The following is an 18,534-nucleotide window of genomic DNA, read 5'->3' as shown; positions in this document are numbered from 1 at the left end:
ACACTTCTAATCTCAAGGGGGAAATGAGAGTTTATTCCTCTTTGGCTTCAACCCCACACACACTCTCCCAGTTGTGAAAGAGAAGTATCAGAAAACAAGAGGAAAAATTCACATTTAACACAAAGAATCTGTGATATGGCAGTTCAGTTATGATCCCTCCCCCTGAAGGAAAAAACCCAAAGATGGGGTGAAGAGAAAAAAAAAAAAAGTAAAAAAAAAAAATCATCTACAGCATGTACTAAAGCGACAGCAGAGGCTTATATCCCAAACAAGAAATGTCACAGAGGTTAAAACCAGCTGCTCAAACAGATCATCTCATTAGATTATTGCACTGCTTCCAACAACATCGTAAAACAGGAGATGGTTGAAAATATGTAGGTAAATGAAAAAAAATAACCTTTTAGAAGGCCAAAACAAAGTCAAAGTTTTATATAGAACTTGGGGGTGGCTTGAAAGAAGTTTGCAATGCAACAGAGTTCTAAGGAGATGAAGAAAACATGGTGAAACATCAGGAGCTTACAAAAAGAAACCAAACAGCAGATAAGCTCAAAACAATTTGGCTACATCTGCTGACACTAATCAGGCAAAAAAATACTAATAAATATTCTTTACGTATTTAGAAAACAGTTGTCAACTTTTCCAAGTTACAGTGAAAATCTACTTAATGTGAATATAGTTGCTGTAGCTCATTAATATACGCTTCTTAGTTTTCCCTCCAGCAAAGGAAAGGGTAACTAAGTTTTTTTAGCATACCTAAACTTTTGAAAAATTAAGCCCTACACCAGTAATTTCTCGTGAACAACATCTTTCCTAGACATATGAAAGGTAATTAATCACGTCCATGGAGTAATGGTGCAGCAAGAGACCCATTCTCATTCAAATGGCAAGCACCAAAAGGGGCATTGGCTCTAATTTAGAGGAATAGCTTCCAAGGGCAGGATATGCCACACAGTGCCATAGCTGGGTTTTCTGCCGAGATCAGACAAAAGATGTCCATCTGCCGTATTTGGTGGTGTACTAGGAACTGGCCCACACCTGCTTTAGAAGGCCAAGAACCTGACATTTAACACATTACTTGTGTCGGCTGTTGGTTGAAATCCACCTGCACAGTAAAAGAGTCTACAAAGCACTATCAGTCTCCCTGAGTGACCCTGGCACGATACATTTCAGTATTGCCTACCTCACAAAAGTAAATTACTGTAGTACTTAACCAACTAAATCTTAACATTCACTATATAAACTCTTTTTTTCCCCCTTTTTCTATATATTTAGTGACAGAAAACTGTTAACATAGTAAGTTAGGAAACACTCTCTTGCAAGTCCTGACTTCTTCCCTCCCTTCTATTTTATTCTTTTTCAAATAATGCATTCTATTTTATTCTTTTTCAAATAATGCATAATGCTCCCAGGCAGCGGCGCAGCTAAGGATAGGTTCATGAACCTGGGATCACATGCGGTATTGTAATGCATCTCTGTCAGGCAGCTGTCAGCAGAGAGCTGAACAGATCAATTATGACATTTCATTTACATCAAAGTGATGAGCTTTCTAGATAACACTGTTTACCATTTGCCCACATGGCTTAACAAGAACCTTTAAGTCCTTCCTCCAGGTTGCTTTGCCTCTCAGGAGACCAAGAGAGCACCTGTTGCCCATCACATTCACTCACTTGACCCCAGAGCTTATTCTCACCACCAAGTCTGTTACCCTCAGAAACTACTTTAAGAAGCTGTCTCAGTACTTTTAATTTTCATTCTTTCAAAAGTTTTTCTTTTTCTTTTAAATCTTTTTTTAAAACAAACAAACAAACAAAAAAAAAAACAAAAAACCCAAACAAACAAAAAAACCCACACACACAAAAAAAAAAACCAACCCAAGCAGCTACTAAACTATTTTGCCCACTTGGACCAGAAGAATGGTGATCAGCAATGTTTCCCTGGTATGGTGGTAAGGACTCGCTCTCCCACTGCTCCACACCCTCCAACAAAGAGCTCTGCTCTTGTAACTGAACAGAAAAGTCACTTTGCTCATTCCGTTTTCCCTGAATTTCAGTGATTTTATATCTAATGCAGTCAGTTCCTTGTAAACCTGCTGATTTTAAAGCCACAGAAGTTACCCTTGGATTCAAGGAGCTTCTCGTTTGCGAGATGCTTTCTCACCACTACCAGGAGCTCAGCAGAGAACCCTAAGGCACCTTTTCCATCTGCCAAAAGCTCTTGTGTCTATGGCAGCTTGCTCAGGTACAAGTAATTGTAAGTCAGTAGGGATCCACCATAATGCAGAAGAGTGGCCTTGGCTGTGCAGTAACGCCAATAGGAATAAAACCAGTAAAAGCAAATTCTTGTCACTGAAGTGATGCCATAGGCCTCTCAGTTTAAATATATATATGGAAAAGATGTGTTGCATAAGACAGGGTTATTTCTAGACAGCCAACTTTTCAGAGAAAAAAAGACTTAGATAATTCAGAGTTTGCTCCAAAACACACTGAAACCAGCACAATTGTTCTTGCTGACTTGAAGTCTGACCGGCTTCAAATTAAATCCCTCAGAAAAGTCTCTGCTTTGCCAGCAACACGCTTTTGTTGGAAAAGATGAAAATCACCAAATTGCACTGTGCTTTGTGCTGTCTCCTGTTCCCTTCCTATTTCAGATCTTCTCAGCTTCAAGTTTGAAAAATTACCACAAAATCCACACACAGAGCTGTACTAACTTCCTAATTTGTAACTATCATTTCCAACTTCACCTTTCTCAACACCACAACTGACAACTGCTGTAAGACACATCCAATTATTTCCTTGGCTCCTCCACCCGTATTTCCAAAGTTAAAAGGCAGTAATAACTTTTCCCTCAACTACCCTTCTGCCCTTCATAGCTACTGACTGATGTATGATCACCTCCAGCACAATTTTGCATTGCATTGGTTTCAGCATTTGAAAGGTAAAACACACAAGCACCTCAAATCACGTCAGATTATGCTGGAATTAAGTGAACAAAGTGTTCACGGACACCCACACGAGGGGCAGCCTCCAGCCACTCGCAAACCATTTGACTGGACTTGAGTGTGCCTTGGCTACTGACACACACTTGAAGAAACTTTTACCAAGCACTTCCAAAAGCAATTAGTGCCATCGTTTCGGGCCTTGTGCAAGCTGGAATCTCAGTTAGTGATTTTCTTCTCTCTCACATTTCCATCTGACAGTTGCCATCGCAGTAAAACAAACACCACGCACTGTGCTCAGCGGTCCTCGCTAATAATGGTCCTTACAGGAACCTAACAATGGGGGAAATTTTTATTTTTTTAAGTAAGAACACTCCTTGACATTGCTATTCCCCACTAATAACCAGAAGACCGTATTAAGGAAATTCTAAATCACCTAAGTAGTCATCTGTCCTATAATGAAGTCTGTTATGTGCTATATTCACCTGCTGATCTAGGTCTCTCTGACATTTTGCTTTGACGTCATTCACAAACACAGGAATAACTTCATCAGTTCAGGCTTAGTCTCCACACAAACTCTCCTTTGAAAAAGATTCAGAGTAAGAGAGCTTGGGCACAAAAGCTGGTGGTTTTGTGAACTCTTCTCAGTAATCAAACACTCACAGAGAAGCCACTTGCACTCCTTTAGGTGAATGTTTAAATGGCTGGCAAAAAGCACAGAAAATGCTGCATCCATTTCAGATGTGCAAAAGATCTCCAGCTAAATGTATAATGGCTTTCATCAAGCTGGAAGAAAGATACAGGAAACAAACAAGAGAATGTCGTCTACAGAAAAACTTGTCTAAAAGAAAAAAAGAAAATTACACCGCATGCCAGGGGAATTGCAGAAAGCAGCTAACAACAGGCATCAAGCTCTCTAGAGCAAGACACGAGAAGGCAATTTTTTAAGTTTATCTCTCTAAAGCAGATAGTTTAAGAACAGTTGGGTGTGAATTAGAAGCCTTGAGTTAGGGCCCCAGTGGTATGACTAAGCACAGTGATCCATTTCTCCATCTCTATCTCAGTACAAATATCTAGTAAAAACCAAAATCCAGAGCAGCCATTTCCACTCCCAGAACGGCAAGTACCCCCTAGTGCTTCTCTACAAGGATTCTATCAGAACTCAGGAAGTTTTACTTCTGAACCACCTTGCTACCTTAAATCAACAGCCAGCAGACTCCAGAGTATTCATTTTAAGCAAGCACATAGATGGTTCTCTGCACTCATAAGCAGCTCCTGATTTAAAACTACTAAACCATTGATTTTGCAATTCTGCTGTTAGATCAGTAACAAATTAATCTCCAGATGCATCGCAGAGACAGCTGTAGTGTAAACCCAGATACACTGATTATCAGCATTAGATTAAAAAACAGCACCAAGTCCTGGCACCATAAAGCAAAATCACTCGGAGGAAAGCAAGCAAATAACACTGTTGATAAAAGATCCAGGATATAAATGGTTTGGATTTCATATTAGTTGATATCAGGAGTATTTGATGCTAAAGGACAGTAGGGCAGCGCCAGCCACACATCTAGTAACAGTACATCAAGATCTTAGTGTGAGAAATTAGGAGAGTAGTTAAAATGCTGGGCTGGATGCTGTAATATTCTGCAGAGAGGTGAGCAAGTTACACCTGGCAAGAGACTCCAGTTAGTCCACGAAAATGGTGGAATACAGAGCTCCCTGGCTCTCGTTCAGCCACAAAACGAGGGACAGGAAAATTTTGCAAAAGTTTCTTTGAACTGAATCTAGTGAAGAGTGGATCTTATGAAATTCTGCATTGACCATAACCCAGTGGAAAGTGTACGGAAACAAGCTGAACGCCCCACAGCAACGACTGGCAGCTTTCTGCCTGGCTTACCAAGACAAACCATCACTGACAGCCATGGTCAGAACTGCTGCACGGAGCAGGCTGACCCAGTCAGCCCTTCGATAACTTGTGCCAATGTTTTCTGGCCCTAAGACTGATAATTCTGTATAAAGCAAACCCAGAAATAAGAAGGTCAATCATCAAATTTGTAGCAAACTATCTTCTTTTTATAGCAAGAGAGGTCAAGAAAGATGCAATTCAAGCTGTGCCAATTCCTAAAGAGGTGCTGAGAATTAACCAGGACACTGAAGCTCCCCACACTGGGCTTCTGGTGGACTTCAGCTGCAACTGGGAACAGGAACGCACCAAGATAGTAGCCACAACAGAGCCACTTATGGAAAAGGGGCATTTCTTTTTAATTCTACTCAGCCCCATACAATACCAGTGAGTCTGCAATGGCAGTGCTGGAAGGAATTGGGTCTCTGAAAAGAAGCATTCAGGACAATACATACCTGAAGTCGAAGGCATGTGTAAATAAGTTGGGTAAGCCAGAAAGCACATGCACTGCTCAAGCCTGAACACCAAAATGAGGACACAAATGAAGAGAATGAAAGATGAGACACAAATATAGAAGACAACAGCAGGAGGACCTGCTAGCTCCTGCTGTCTCAATTCAGCCATGGAAGAAGGTGAAAACAAACCTGTTTTGTAATGTCAGAGACTATATATAGTTTACTACTCTAGTTTCTGGGATATGAACTGTCTGAAAGGATACTCAGTAGAATATATTTAGACTGCAAACCACTATACACTGGTGCAAAATTTAAATTGGAGCATATGACATCTTTCTCTTGAGTTCCCACAAAGCCTGGGAAGACAGTGTTAACAACCGAGATGCTCAGAAATTTTCCAGTCATGTATTTTTCTAATAATCCCCATCCTTCAAAATGGTTTACTACTTCCATTGGGGTTTTTTTGTTTTTTTGTTTTTTTTTTTTTTTTCAGTCTGTCCACCTTTCTGCTAGATCTCCACAGCAGTCTGCACACAGCTCTGCCAGGACGCTGGACCCAAGGGTGGTAGTTTAGACCTCTGTAGTACGCAGACTGTCCCAGAGCCTGGGATCCCAGATCTAGTCTGCTGAGTAAAGGAGTGACTCCACAGGTAAACGGGAGAATGAATTGCATGTGCCAAGCACTGGTGTCCATCAGGCCTACCCCAGCAGCTCTGTAATCCAAGCATCAAATAACTATACAAAACAGGAGACAACTGTTCAAAGAGAGAATAAAATACAGGTATTTGTTGTACAGTGCAAGACATTCAAAAACAAATACACAAAGGTCAGGATGTGAACCAAGAGTACCTGAGGTGTTCCAAATAACACTACAGAGGACTCCCAGAAGAAATAAGTCTGAGTAGCAAAATCAGCAAGATGTTACCCCAAAAAAATGATAGTGGAATGCACACCCCCTACCACAAACAAGAAGTAGAAGAGAAGCATCAAGATTAGCTTATGTGAAAGACGAGGTGACTTCAGATATCTCATTAAGTGACCATGTCCTAAAATAAGAGTCAGCTCCAGCAAGTCAGCAGAAGAAAGAGCAGTAAAAGGACTGATGCAGCTGAACATCAAAGCTGTTCAGCTTATGGGAAGGAAAACCCTGAAGGAGGTATAGGCAACTTGGTCTTCAGACGCCAGGACACTTCTATCACTGTCTCTCCTAATTAAGAGTCTGATTAACTTTGGAAACTCAAAAAGCCTCGTCTTACTGCTTGAACGTGAACTACACCCTCCACTGTACATCTAAGCAATAACACTAATTTCCAAGCAATCTGTAAACACACTCAGGCTGCTGTTTACTGAGCTGCCTAGTGTTGTGAGCCCTTCCGTAACACCAGGATCAGCTGAGCCAGCCACTCACTTGAGCACAAGCAGGCAGATCACCAAGTACTGTGCCAGAAGGAGACTACGGTCAACAAACATGCAAACAAACAGGTTCCACACTGCAGCCACTGAAATCAGAAGTGTACATACACTCATCAGCTCCTGCTGGAACAGGCTCAAACCCAACTTATAGGCTGCCATTCTATGTGGGAGAAGAGAGCTCTCACTAGGGTTAATATTAAGCTTACAGATTAGAGCAGTTCTCACCAGCTTCAGTAAGAACTGCATGTATGATCTAAGACACTATTTATCCTTAAAGGCTTCTCTGCTGGTCATATATTCCTAAAATGAATGCGAGTGCTAGCTTTGTGAATAAAACAAACAATGATTTTCCAAGCAATAAACAAAATGAGTTTGGTAAACTGGCTGGAGTGATGTAATCCAATGCAAAACATCCAAAACCAAGTTATTTTTGATTCTTAGCTCACTGAGGACTAGGAAAACCAATAAATCAAACTAAACCTAAGATAGCTTTTACCTGTGGACCTTAACGTGTCTTCAGAAGAGAAGTATCATTATCACTAGTTTTACAGAAAGGGAAATTGAAGCAACGAATATGAAAGAATTACTCAGTCACCCAACAGATCAATTACAGAGGAACAAGATATTCTGAATCTCATTATAGCCTTCATATTACTGCAAAATACTAACTCTGCTCTGCACAGAGCCAAGCCACAGAATGCCATGTAGACAGAGAACTGCAGCACTGACTTTTTTCCCCAAGACATGACTAGTCCAAAAAAACCTGATTATTTGCTTTGATGGTTCTAAAGCCACCTTCTGCAGTTCATCCTGAAATATCTTTCATTCGCATTCCTCTGGCAACAACCAAAAGAAAACTGCATGCATTTCAGGGTGTTCAATATCTTTCTTTAACAAAAAGTTGAACATCAACAATGTAAACACATCATTATCTTTCCAGCATGAAGAACAGCTGAGTAGTATATTTCATTAAATTAATAGACCAATATTTTTTTTTCTGCTATGTTGCCATAAATAGACAGTAAATCATGTAGACAGAAGGGTATGAAATGTATCTCATCTTCTGCGCCATTCTGTTTCTTATGTAATAAATGATATCCAGAACATCATATTGTACTATTGGCTATATTAAAATCACTACATGTAATATTAGATTAATTTGAGGTTTTGGAACAAGATCCTACTTGTTGAAATTAGTAGCAATTTTGTTATTCAACTGGGCCAGAATTTGGTTTATCACTTGATTTAGTTCATTTACACTATTGGCTTTTTAAAGAACTAAACGATCACAAATATAAACTCTTTAAGAAAGCCCATTACAGCTAGCATTGAGCAAAATACATGAGGAAATCCTTCCTTCAAAGTTTTGGAAGAAAACAGCCCAAAAACCCACAACAACCTGATCCATTCTCATTTAAAATGCAACCCCCCCTAGAACTTTTTGGTTTTTTTAATTACTTGAACTGTATTATATGTACATGGCATTCTTTTTAAGGTTGCTTAAGTCCATTTTCTGCTTCTGTCTGGATGGTAATGGTCTTTTCAGCAACTCAAAAAGTAGGAAAACACAACCAAACTGAAGAACACAGAAACAGCATTTTCCCTGACTTCCTACCACTATAGCAACCGAAACTTAACGCCACAGATAGCATAAAACCACAGTGTGGTTTGATGAATAGCTTATAATGGTAGAAAAGCAAATTCCTAGTCTCTTTTTCCATCAGTGACGTCCCTACACCTCTCTCCTCTTGCAGGGTTTGCGGTCTGTCGATGGGTGATTAAGCTTTCACAGAGAGAATCTCTTTCACTTTGTTTCCTCAGACCCCTGCCCAATGGGGTTCTGATCTCACAACTTGTACGTACTGCCACAGAGCACACAACTGAGGTATTGAGTGCCTGGTGTTCAAGTCGATTGCACTGCTTTTACCACAGGTCGATGCAGAATTTGTTTCCTCATTAAATGGTCTCAGTGTGAGCCTGCCAACAGATTCATTGTCTTAAAACTCTCAGACATACTACAACTAAAGCAAAAAGCTGTAACAACCAACCTCCACATAATTGGAATGGCAGTCTGGCATCCTATACTGCAAACATACCACTTGGAAGAGAAGTTTTAATGTGCCAAGGCTCTCACGAAAAATAAATTTATTTATGAAGGCAAAGCCTGCACTCATCATTTCAGAAACACCTCCTTGACATTGGCAGGTGTTTTGCAAGCCAACAGACTGCACAACCTGGCCAAGAACGTCAAACACACATAGCCCTTTACAAAAGGCACAGGAACCAATACTGCGCCTTCTAGAAAGTCTTTACTTTCAAACTTAGCTCAAAATAAAACACTAAGAAGTCCCTTACCGTAAATCTCTTTATGTAATCAGAAACACAAAATCCTCCCATGCTCAAACGAAGGGATCTGTGCAGGGAAGATTCTTGATATAAAGTTCCCATCCTGTTTGGCTTGTATGGCGGTCACCCAGGTAGCCTGCGGCTTTTTACTGAATAAAGCTGCACAGCCTCCCCGGATCTTGCTAGAATTCTGCTCGTGAGATAAACTAGGCATTTCATCTTATCTAACACTACACCAGGCATTTCAATCATTTCGCTCCCTTATCAGGAGCACTAAGTTCTATCCATACCCCAGCAGCTCACTTCCTGCGTTACTGATAACAGCTACTGTAAGGCACGGAAACAACAGAAGACGACAGCCAAATCTCTTGAGTCAGTGGAGTCCCTTCTTCCCATTTCTCTGTTCCTTAGTTTATTTTTGCCCAATTTAACTTTGCTTTAGCTGTAACTTAAGGACAACGTTTGCTTCAGCCAAGCAGTGACAAGACTGTCATTTATCTGACTGCTGTTCTTTTTTTCAGTGACACCAATTATCACTGTAGGATATTTGCTTTAACATCATATGATTATTATACGTAATTTTTTATTTCCAGTTTCTTAAGTGGTAACGTAGGAACAGAGGGAACAAAAGAATTGACAAAAAAAGGACAATTATTCATCCTCCATACCCATTCATGTCTTCAAGCGCTGTTTCTATGGTCTGATGCTATGAACACACAGCCATTCACTCCAGTCTGTAAAATACCTTACAGCCAAACAGAAGTAATCTATGTTGCCATGAAGTCCATGTAGGCCTATTTGTGAACCCCTAGATTTAGAATCTCCTTTTTTCTACCTACACAGTTAGATTAATAAGCAGCCAGAATGCAGCCAAATGACGTTCTTTCTTGCACACTTGGCCCTCAACTACTGAATTCCTTTTTATTTTGCCTTATGTTAAAAATGCATTTTTTTTTTATCGCGTTCTTACCTATTAGACTGTGTCAGAGGAGTACAAATGCACAAAGACAACAGATACCAAGATGCTGGATGACCTAAGAAGGAAACTAAGTTCTGTAGAAGTAGAAGCAAACCTACTTTCAATTTTCATCTGTGCTGTGCCTTCCTTTCCCACTCTGCCAACAAGCTACAGCAGAATTACCTCTGTTTGATTACAAGTGATGTAACATTAACCAGAATCACATCAGGCATGGGTGCAGAAAGTGACAGCCACTCACTATGGACCAGCAGCCTTTGAGCAGATGGACAGGCATCTCAGCAGTACCTGGGCTTAGCATGGGCAATGCCTTCAGTGCTTAAATGAAAAGAGAAGTGTGTTTTACCGCAGGATGAGTGCACATGCACTCCCCCCTAAAATAATCAAGCAAGCAATGGAGTTAAGATACTGTACCTTTATCATTACGATCTAAGAGATGTCAGGTCCAGAAGTGTGGGTATAGATCTGGCTAGCTCTCTCACAGCAAACACAAGTCCCTCGTTTCCACTTGGGTTTGTACAGCAAGATAACCGATACGCTGTTAAAAAAAAAAAAAAAAAAACCAAAAGCAAAACCAAAATAAAACCAGTGTGAATACAGACAAAACCAATGTATTAAGGTGAATGAGGAACTCCCACAGGGCAAAAGCCAGAGAGGAGATGGCAATGCTGCTGTGCTCCAACTATTTTTCACTGGCTGGCAGAGGATGTTTTTCAGGCCATTCAACGAACAAGTGAAAAGGCCAGGGGTTGCCTGGGGTATCGGAGGATTTGACCACAGCCCATAGAGGTGAGATACTTCTCCCAAGAGGTCAGTAGTCTAACATCCTGGCAAAGGGACACAGGCAACCTGAGGCTGCCTGAGACACTGGACTTAGACCTCCAGAAATGTGAGGTCTGTCTCAACTGTCAGACTCCCGCATAATTTCTAACTCGGTCGCTGTGCCCTGGCTTTTCCACCTGTTAAACTCTTCCGAGCTCACAGAATATTATTAGAGCTTTAGAACCTATTATTACGATTCCCTCTTGTAAAAGGCAAAACCATCCCATAATTCCTAGATCAAAACCACCCCAAAATTGTTTAAATGCATTTGCTAGCTCCATATGGTGGTAGAGGAAAAGTGGTGTCTTCCGAGCAGTAGCAGGGAGCCTGCTGCTGAGCCCTGGTGCCTGGGCAGGGCAAGGCTGTTGCTGCAGACTTTGTGACAGCACCTCCAGCAGTATTCCTGGCAGTTGCAAAGGGAACACTATCCAGCCACTCTCAATGGGAGAAGAGACTGTCCACATGGGCATCAAGCTCCTGAACTCAACCTTAAGGTTTCTTTATTAACATGTAACTGATTGTATGAATTAAAGACCCCTATTCCAGATCCTAAGAACACAACAAAATACTGCAGCCATTCAGAAGGTGTAGTGCTTAATAGATGAGTCGGGAGATCCCTAGATGCAGAGGAGGGAAAAAAAGCATTTTTAACACATTTGTGACTTATTCCAATAGCACAAATAATCTTGTTGTTACTCCAGATTTAATAAAGAGATGCTATTACTTAATGTGGCAGCAAAGGCATGTACAGCATGTAAGCGCCATGCCACAGAGGAAAGCTTGCATGACAAAGAAAATCCTTTAGGAAATTTGGCAAGCAGTGCGGAACAAGCAATGCTCAGCCTGCGACCTTCCATTAGCAGATCTAAATACAGAACTGTAGTGTAAAACAACACCTTCCTGCAGTATTTTCATTAATTAATATTAAGAATATAACTATTATGATGAGGAGTTTCACCGGACTTTGCTTTTTCTCCATTTTAGCTTCTGAAAAAAAATAAATCCGGAGCTTTTCTTTCCCCCATTTTCATTTCAGATCTTACAATGCTGATTCTGGACTCTGTTTTCAGAAGGGTATTAAAAGCAACAGACCAGTAGCAACTACATAACATCCAGAAGTGAGTCCACTTCTCCCAAATTTGAATGCATTGCTGGAGATAGAAAAGAGACAGTGGACACAGAACAACATTTCCTTTAGTACTAGGGAAAAGCCTAGTGGATTTTACATAGAAGGAAAAACGGAGTTTGGTGCCTTGCCCTAAAAATACTAAGAGCTAGAGACGAGGAAAGTGGTCGCTTTGCATATAGATATTCTAGTATAGGCTTTGTAGATGTCACGAGACATCATTTACGTACAGAATAAATGCAAAGCTGTTCCAAAAATAATGCAAGTAACACCCAACAAATGAAATCAAGATCAAGATTAGTACTTCAGCTTTTAGAGCAACTCTTTGAGTCTGCTATACTTAGACTCCAAAACTCCACTTTCAGGCCAGCGAGATCAATGCATTTGGAGCAAAGACCAAGAAGAGGAAAAAGGTAATGTTAAGAGGCTATTAATTATTAATAGCTTCCCCAGGCAGCTGCTGACAGATATGCCAATTCCTGCACTACCTACACAGTCAAATGAAGGGGCTCAGCATTTTTGAGGTGACCTCTCTCATCTCCCAGCATCAGCCTCCATGAATTAGGAGGAGGTGCAATGCTCCACAAACACATCCCGTTTTCAGAGAATTTATAACCTAAACAACACTCCTTAGCTGAAGCAGTTAACATGACAGCTAATACAGAGTATTGTCCTTCCTGAAAATTAATAAAGAAAAGCTTTAGTCTCTTGGCACATTACTTTCATACACAGTTAAGAGTTACTAAATTACTTAAGTATTTTAGAGCCTTTTTGTCATTAATACGGGGCAGAGAGCTACAAACACTGATGCCACCCAGCTTAACTCATCATGACTATGCCCAAAACAGCTAATTGAAGGTTCACAGATCTCTTCCAAAAGGGATTTCCAAACTCTACCAATAGCTTACCCTTTCATTACGCTTCCATCCATGCAACAAGCTAGAACTGAATGCCAGCATACAGGAGTGTTCCCAGGGAAATGCACGCAGAATCAGCAGGCAGAGTATTGATACTGGAAGTGTTTAAATCCCCTTCTGTATCTGATCAGGACAAGTAGTCAGGACTTGGACTGATGAGGCATTTTCTAAGAGCAGTCAATTCCTGGTTGTCTCTGTGCCAGTATCAGCACATTTCTAGAGCTGCTCCACTCACAATGGATTAGTATTAAAGGCCGGGTCTGAAAGCCTCCCCACCTCATTAATATTAATTTTATATTTAAAAAAACATTTACACAAGGACTCATCCCTAAGGCTAGGAGCCTCATAAATTATATTCCATTTTTAAACCTGTAGTATTCACTGTTTCAGAAGGAAAAGACTTGCCGAGACAGCTTTAGGCAGGCTCCTTATGTTAAAGAGAAGAGTATCTAAAGCCCTGCTTTAACTTCATTAGCCCACAAAGATTTGCACTACAGAGAATTCCTGCCTGCAAAGCACAAATGCAAGTACAACTGTCAGCAGATTTTCACTCTTTCATTATTCTGCTTTTGTTCCAGCTGCCAAAGCGGGTGGGTATAACGTCTGCAGCTGAATAAACTCACGGAAGACAACTTACCTAGTGAACTCTTTGAAAATAGCTATAATCACCATAAAAACAAAGAGACAAAGTGACTCGGTATCTACTTGGTCTCCTGGCAAGCATGTGTGGATGATTTTGCATTCAAAGATTACCACACTACATAGCAAACGCGGTTCTGACGGTCATAAAAAGGGTCCAAAGGAGAACAGATTCAAACCTCCTGCGTAAGGATGGGGGACAGTTTTTGGGTAGTAACCTTTTACTCCTGTACAGCACAGAGCCTTGTCACACAGGTCAGCCCTGCAGGCAGCAACAAACAAGTCTGGGATGCTGAGGCAGACAGCACCTGCACCCTTCTAGTCTCCACTAGTGAAGGCATGAACAGCAAAAGGAAAAAAAAAATAAGATTAATTGTTCTAGTTTTACCTTATTCTCCTTTGCAAAGCATTTGTTGTAACACTGATTTACTGTTCAACAGCCTGTTAGTTTGTCAGGTGAAGCAACCTTTTGTAAAAACCTGAAGCTGAAAGAATTCCACATCATTCCTCCACTTGCCTTCAAAAAAACCCCTACAATAATGAGAAGTGCAGATCAAACATGTTTCCCAGAAATAGGTAGCAAGTCATTTTTTGTGGCTCAGATTCCCCATGTTCAAATAATTAATCTTCTTGTTTCCCAGAAATGCATCTGTAATACGGGCATTCAAAATAGAACATGTTCCCTGCTTGTTTCCATTTGCTGTGGTTTTATTTTTGATCTTTCTACAGTTGGTAGGAGTAGGATTCTCTTAATTTTATTTTCAAGTTCTTGTAATACATTAACAATCTAATACAGATTTTAAAAGACAAAACAAGGTATTTTCCTATGTACTGCTGCCATCAGTCTCAAAATCAAAATTGCTGAAGAGTACAAACTGTTAAAGTATCTGTTTCCTTTTCCAAACTCTGTACTCCTTTAACCTTTTTTTTTTTCCAGAACTACATTTAGATGCATACGCATGAGCTGTACATAAACGTGAGCTTCACTGTTGCTAAGTAACTGTGTGCCAGTAGAAAGCACTGTGAACGTTGTAAGCTACATCATACAAGTTGCCAAGTCCGTGATTTGGTCAGCGCCAAGAAATGTAAGCTAAATATTTTGGATAAGACTCTCTGATCTTTTTAAAACGGGCATGAGCAACAATGAAAGAAAAATACATTGAGAAGTGACTAGACTCATGGATAATCCCACACGCCGTGGGACACTTCCCATCAGGATAGTTAGGCTATTCTTCAGAATGCAGCTAGCACTATTTACCTAAATTAGGGTTCTTCCTCAATTTCCGTTTAGCCCATTATTTACTGCTTTGAGGTACTATTTTCAAAACACTCCTCTAAGTAAGTGTTAGAAAGACTTTCCATCATTTTAAACATTCAGTTAAATAAACAATTTGTTTTAAAAGTACCTTCTTGAAAACCTCTCACTGGATGTCAAGACCTGTCACAGTAAAAAAATCCTAAGAGTAAATTCTAATGCTCATCTTCAAATCCTAGAATGGATTTGTCCACTCAGTTTGGTAGGGAATTCTACTTGTACAATTTTTTTTAATTATTTTTTTTAAAGTTTTTTAGTTTCTTCTTTTTCAACAGAATTAAGGGGTAAAACTACAGGACCAGATTCTGAATTAGTACTTGGCAAAGACTTGATATATCTCAATGCCTTAAGTATCTCAACTTACTTTATTGTTTTTCATTCTTTGGAATTGCTCTGTCTTAGAGAACGGAGAGATATGTTACTTTTTCAAGATGATAGGAAGTAACATTATTCTCCACTGTTTGAGAATGATAAAGTAAATGCAATTATGCCTTAACCTCCATTCTACAGTAACATAGTTTCCTTAGTGAATTTAAAAAAAAAAAGAAATGAGCCTTGCATATCTTAACTTCATTTGAGGTTACACATCAACATTTCAAGTTTTAATAAAGTCGTCCAGCTGACAGCCTCATGCAAAGTAACAGCTGTTCTTTTCAAGAGTTTCTTACACTCATGCCTTTTCTCTGACTTCTGTCTCGTGTTCAAGATAAAACCTGTACTACATCTTCAAGACACTGTGTGGTTTCACAAGATAATTTAATATCTAGTGCAGCTCTTATGCATGTTATGACAACACTAGATCTAAAGATTCAGAAACTATGCTGTTAATAAACTGTATCCCTTTACTTAAATAAAAATGTCCTTTAATGCATCAGAATTATTTTAATTGCCAAAGTAGTAAATTCCATCAATAAAAGTTAGTTTCAAATATATTACAAACTACCATGCAGTGCCAGTAAAAAAACAGCATTAGGACTCAGTATCATTTATTCATTTTACTGAAACCAGAACTCCTGGCTCACCTGTTGCTCTAGCTAGTTCAGTGACCTTAGATGAAATGCTGCTTTGCTATTGTTGAGAATCAGGACCCTGGGGCCCAGACCACCTGCACAGCAGACTCCAACCACCCATCTCCTCATTACACGTGCTCGCATGGGCATGCTCACACACATACATTCTGCTCCACAACTCCAAATAAAGCAACTCAGATCCCAATCTGAAGGTTTTTCTTTATTAGCAACATATTTTCAATAAAATATTCAAAAGTTGTTTATTCAGGACAAAACAAAAACCACTGAGACTTGGAAAATTGCCAGGCTATTAATGTTTGTACTGCTGGTATCTGGAATACCCACTGTTCTTAACAGCACTTTGTGGTCTTCAACACTGCCCAGGATTAAGAATAGTAGTTATTTCTTAACCCTTATGACAAAATTAAAGACTAAGTTATGACTGAGAGAAATAATGCACAGTAAGAGACCAAAGGCAGTAAACTAACTTTTATAAGATGGAGTTCAGGTTCTATGTACAAAGCTAAGAAGCACCAAGAAAAGCAGGGGGTGGGGGAAAGATGAGGGAGGGGTACCTGACCTCTTCCTGGGGGATGCGCTGCACGGCGACACCAAATGATTCATGAGAATCATGTTTTGAGCTTGAAATTAAACAACTTCGGTGAAAGCAGGTTTAAGTTTTCTTCTGGAGAAAAAAAGAAATACACAGATTTATCCATTTCCACTGCCTTCTGCCTAATCAATTTCTTGCTTTTAACTTAGATTGCACCCCCTATTCAATAGCTAGCAGCTACAAATAGCTCTTTTTACAGAGCAGGAAAAAATCCCACTCTAGTACATTAATGTACAGACACTATCAGTCCATTATGAACTCACAGTATCTACTGAAATCATGCATCGTGTATTTCTGTAGTGTCTGATCAACAACAAGGCAGCAAAACTGATCACCTTCGTATCAACAGAAGAACTGCTTAATCAAATAACTTTAGGGCAGTCAGACTTTCTGTAACTATTAGTGAATTTTGAAAGTGACAGCATAAAGGAAAGAATAAAAATATTCTACAACTTACTACAGCTGTCCTACCATCACTGCTACCTTAGTGACAGCCTCCAAAAAGGGTAGGCAAACAAATGGGGAAAGCAACATCTTGAAATGCTACAGTTAGATTTGCTAGAGGATATTAATCCGAATCTACAGTGAAATAAAAAAGCAGGAAGCCTAAAGCCTACAATACACTGATGACATTGCTAATACTTTGAAGGATAACAACTCACCTGAAAGTGTTGGTTAGACTTGTTAACATTTGCTCTGCTGTATTTTCATAATAAGCAAGAGACAAGTGGAAATCTGTAGAGTGAAACAGTTGGTACTGAGAGCCCAACACCTGCTACAGGCAGACCTGGTCCTGCAGACTAAACACTAACAGTTGAAGGACATCTTCAAGGTCATTTTATTGTGAAAGGAATCTACTTTCTGCTCCCCAAGACCATTCTGTGATGCAAACAGAAGCACTGGAAGCAGAGACTGTCACGAGATTTGCTTCAAACACACACACTCCTAATCCAAACAGAACCAGAGGTGCACCTAGAGATACAAACCAGGACACCGGCAATACCTGCACATGTTCATGCACACAGAGGACTCATATTTTGGAGAACAGCAACTCAGAAAGGCTTTAAACTAAACAGTCATTTAAGATGGCTTTCTGATTACCTTGTTTAATCACAGGTTATCAATACCTTACAGGTTATCAGTATCTTAAAGAACATAAGTCAAGCACCAGGTGTTGTTAGGCAGTAAGATACTAAGCACCCATGACAGTACAGTCCAAGATACAAGGAAGACACTGTGCTGATGGTAGCCTACATCAATCACTGTTTCACTCTAAAAAAAGCCTAGAAAAACTCAAAAAAGATTAAGAACACTAATTAAAACCAACCCAAAGACCTTGTTTAAGACCTGATATTTGAAGCAAATATCTCAATTCTAGTGTCCCTCTTGTAAATCTTGCTACTCAACCACAGGGTGATGTCAATCTGCAAAGTATTCCCCAATGCCTTGCCCCATTTTCAACTTTCTTTAATCAATCATAACAGTATTAGAGCGAAAATAACAGGAAAATTAGAGATGTTTGTAAAATTTCACCAAAGAAAACTTATATACATAGGACTTCCAGGGGAGGTGAAGAACATTTTCCTTCAACCATTTTTTATTAAACTGCCAATTGAAAGTTCAGAGTTCTTCCATCTTAACAAATTATTAATCTCTACCAATTTTCACAACTCAAAAGCTAACATCCCACACAACTAATGAAGCCATCTACTTTGGGCGCAGATTGCTAGTAATACCCATTAGCGGGATTTTAAGCTCCCAGGTAAGGTATGAGTAAGTGATGTTCTGAAGAAAAATAATCTTACTTTCACCAAAAATGGAATACCACGCTCTTCCTAGTAGCGATATTAAGAATGCCTGAATAGACAGGAACTGTCTTTAGAGTAAGGCTGCCATCTAGTAGCAGAACAGAGTGAATGCAGAGAAATCTCAAGCCAGAGTTTGAACTGTGAACCTGTTGATGGTCTGACATGCTATTACACAGAGATATGACATCGGAAGCACATTTCTTCAGAAGCAAGGGAGAAAAGCAGCGGCAGAAAGCAGAGCCTGCTAGATGGT

This window comes from Numenius arquata, chromosome 13 (assembly GCF_964106895.1).
Source record: "Numenius arquata chromosome 13, bNumArq3.hap1.1, whole genome shotgun sequence".
NCBI classification, from domain to species: Eukaryota; Metazoa; Chordata; class Aves; order Charadriiformes; family Scolopacidae; genus Numenius; species Numenius arquata.
This window is presented reverse-complemented; position numbering follows the sequence as displayed.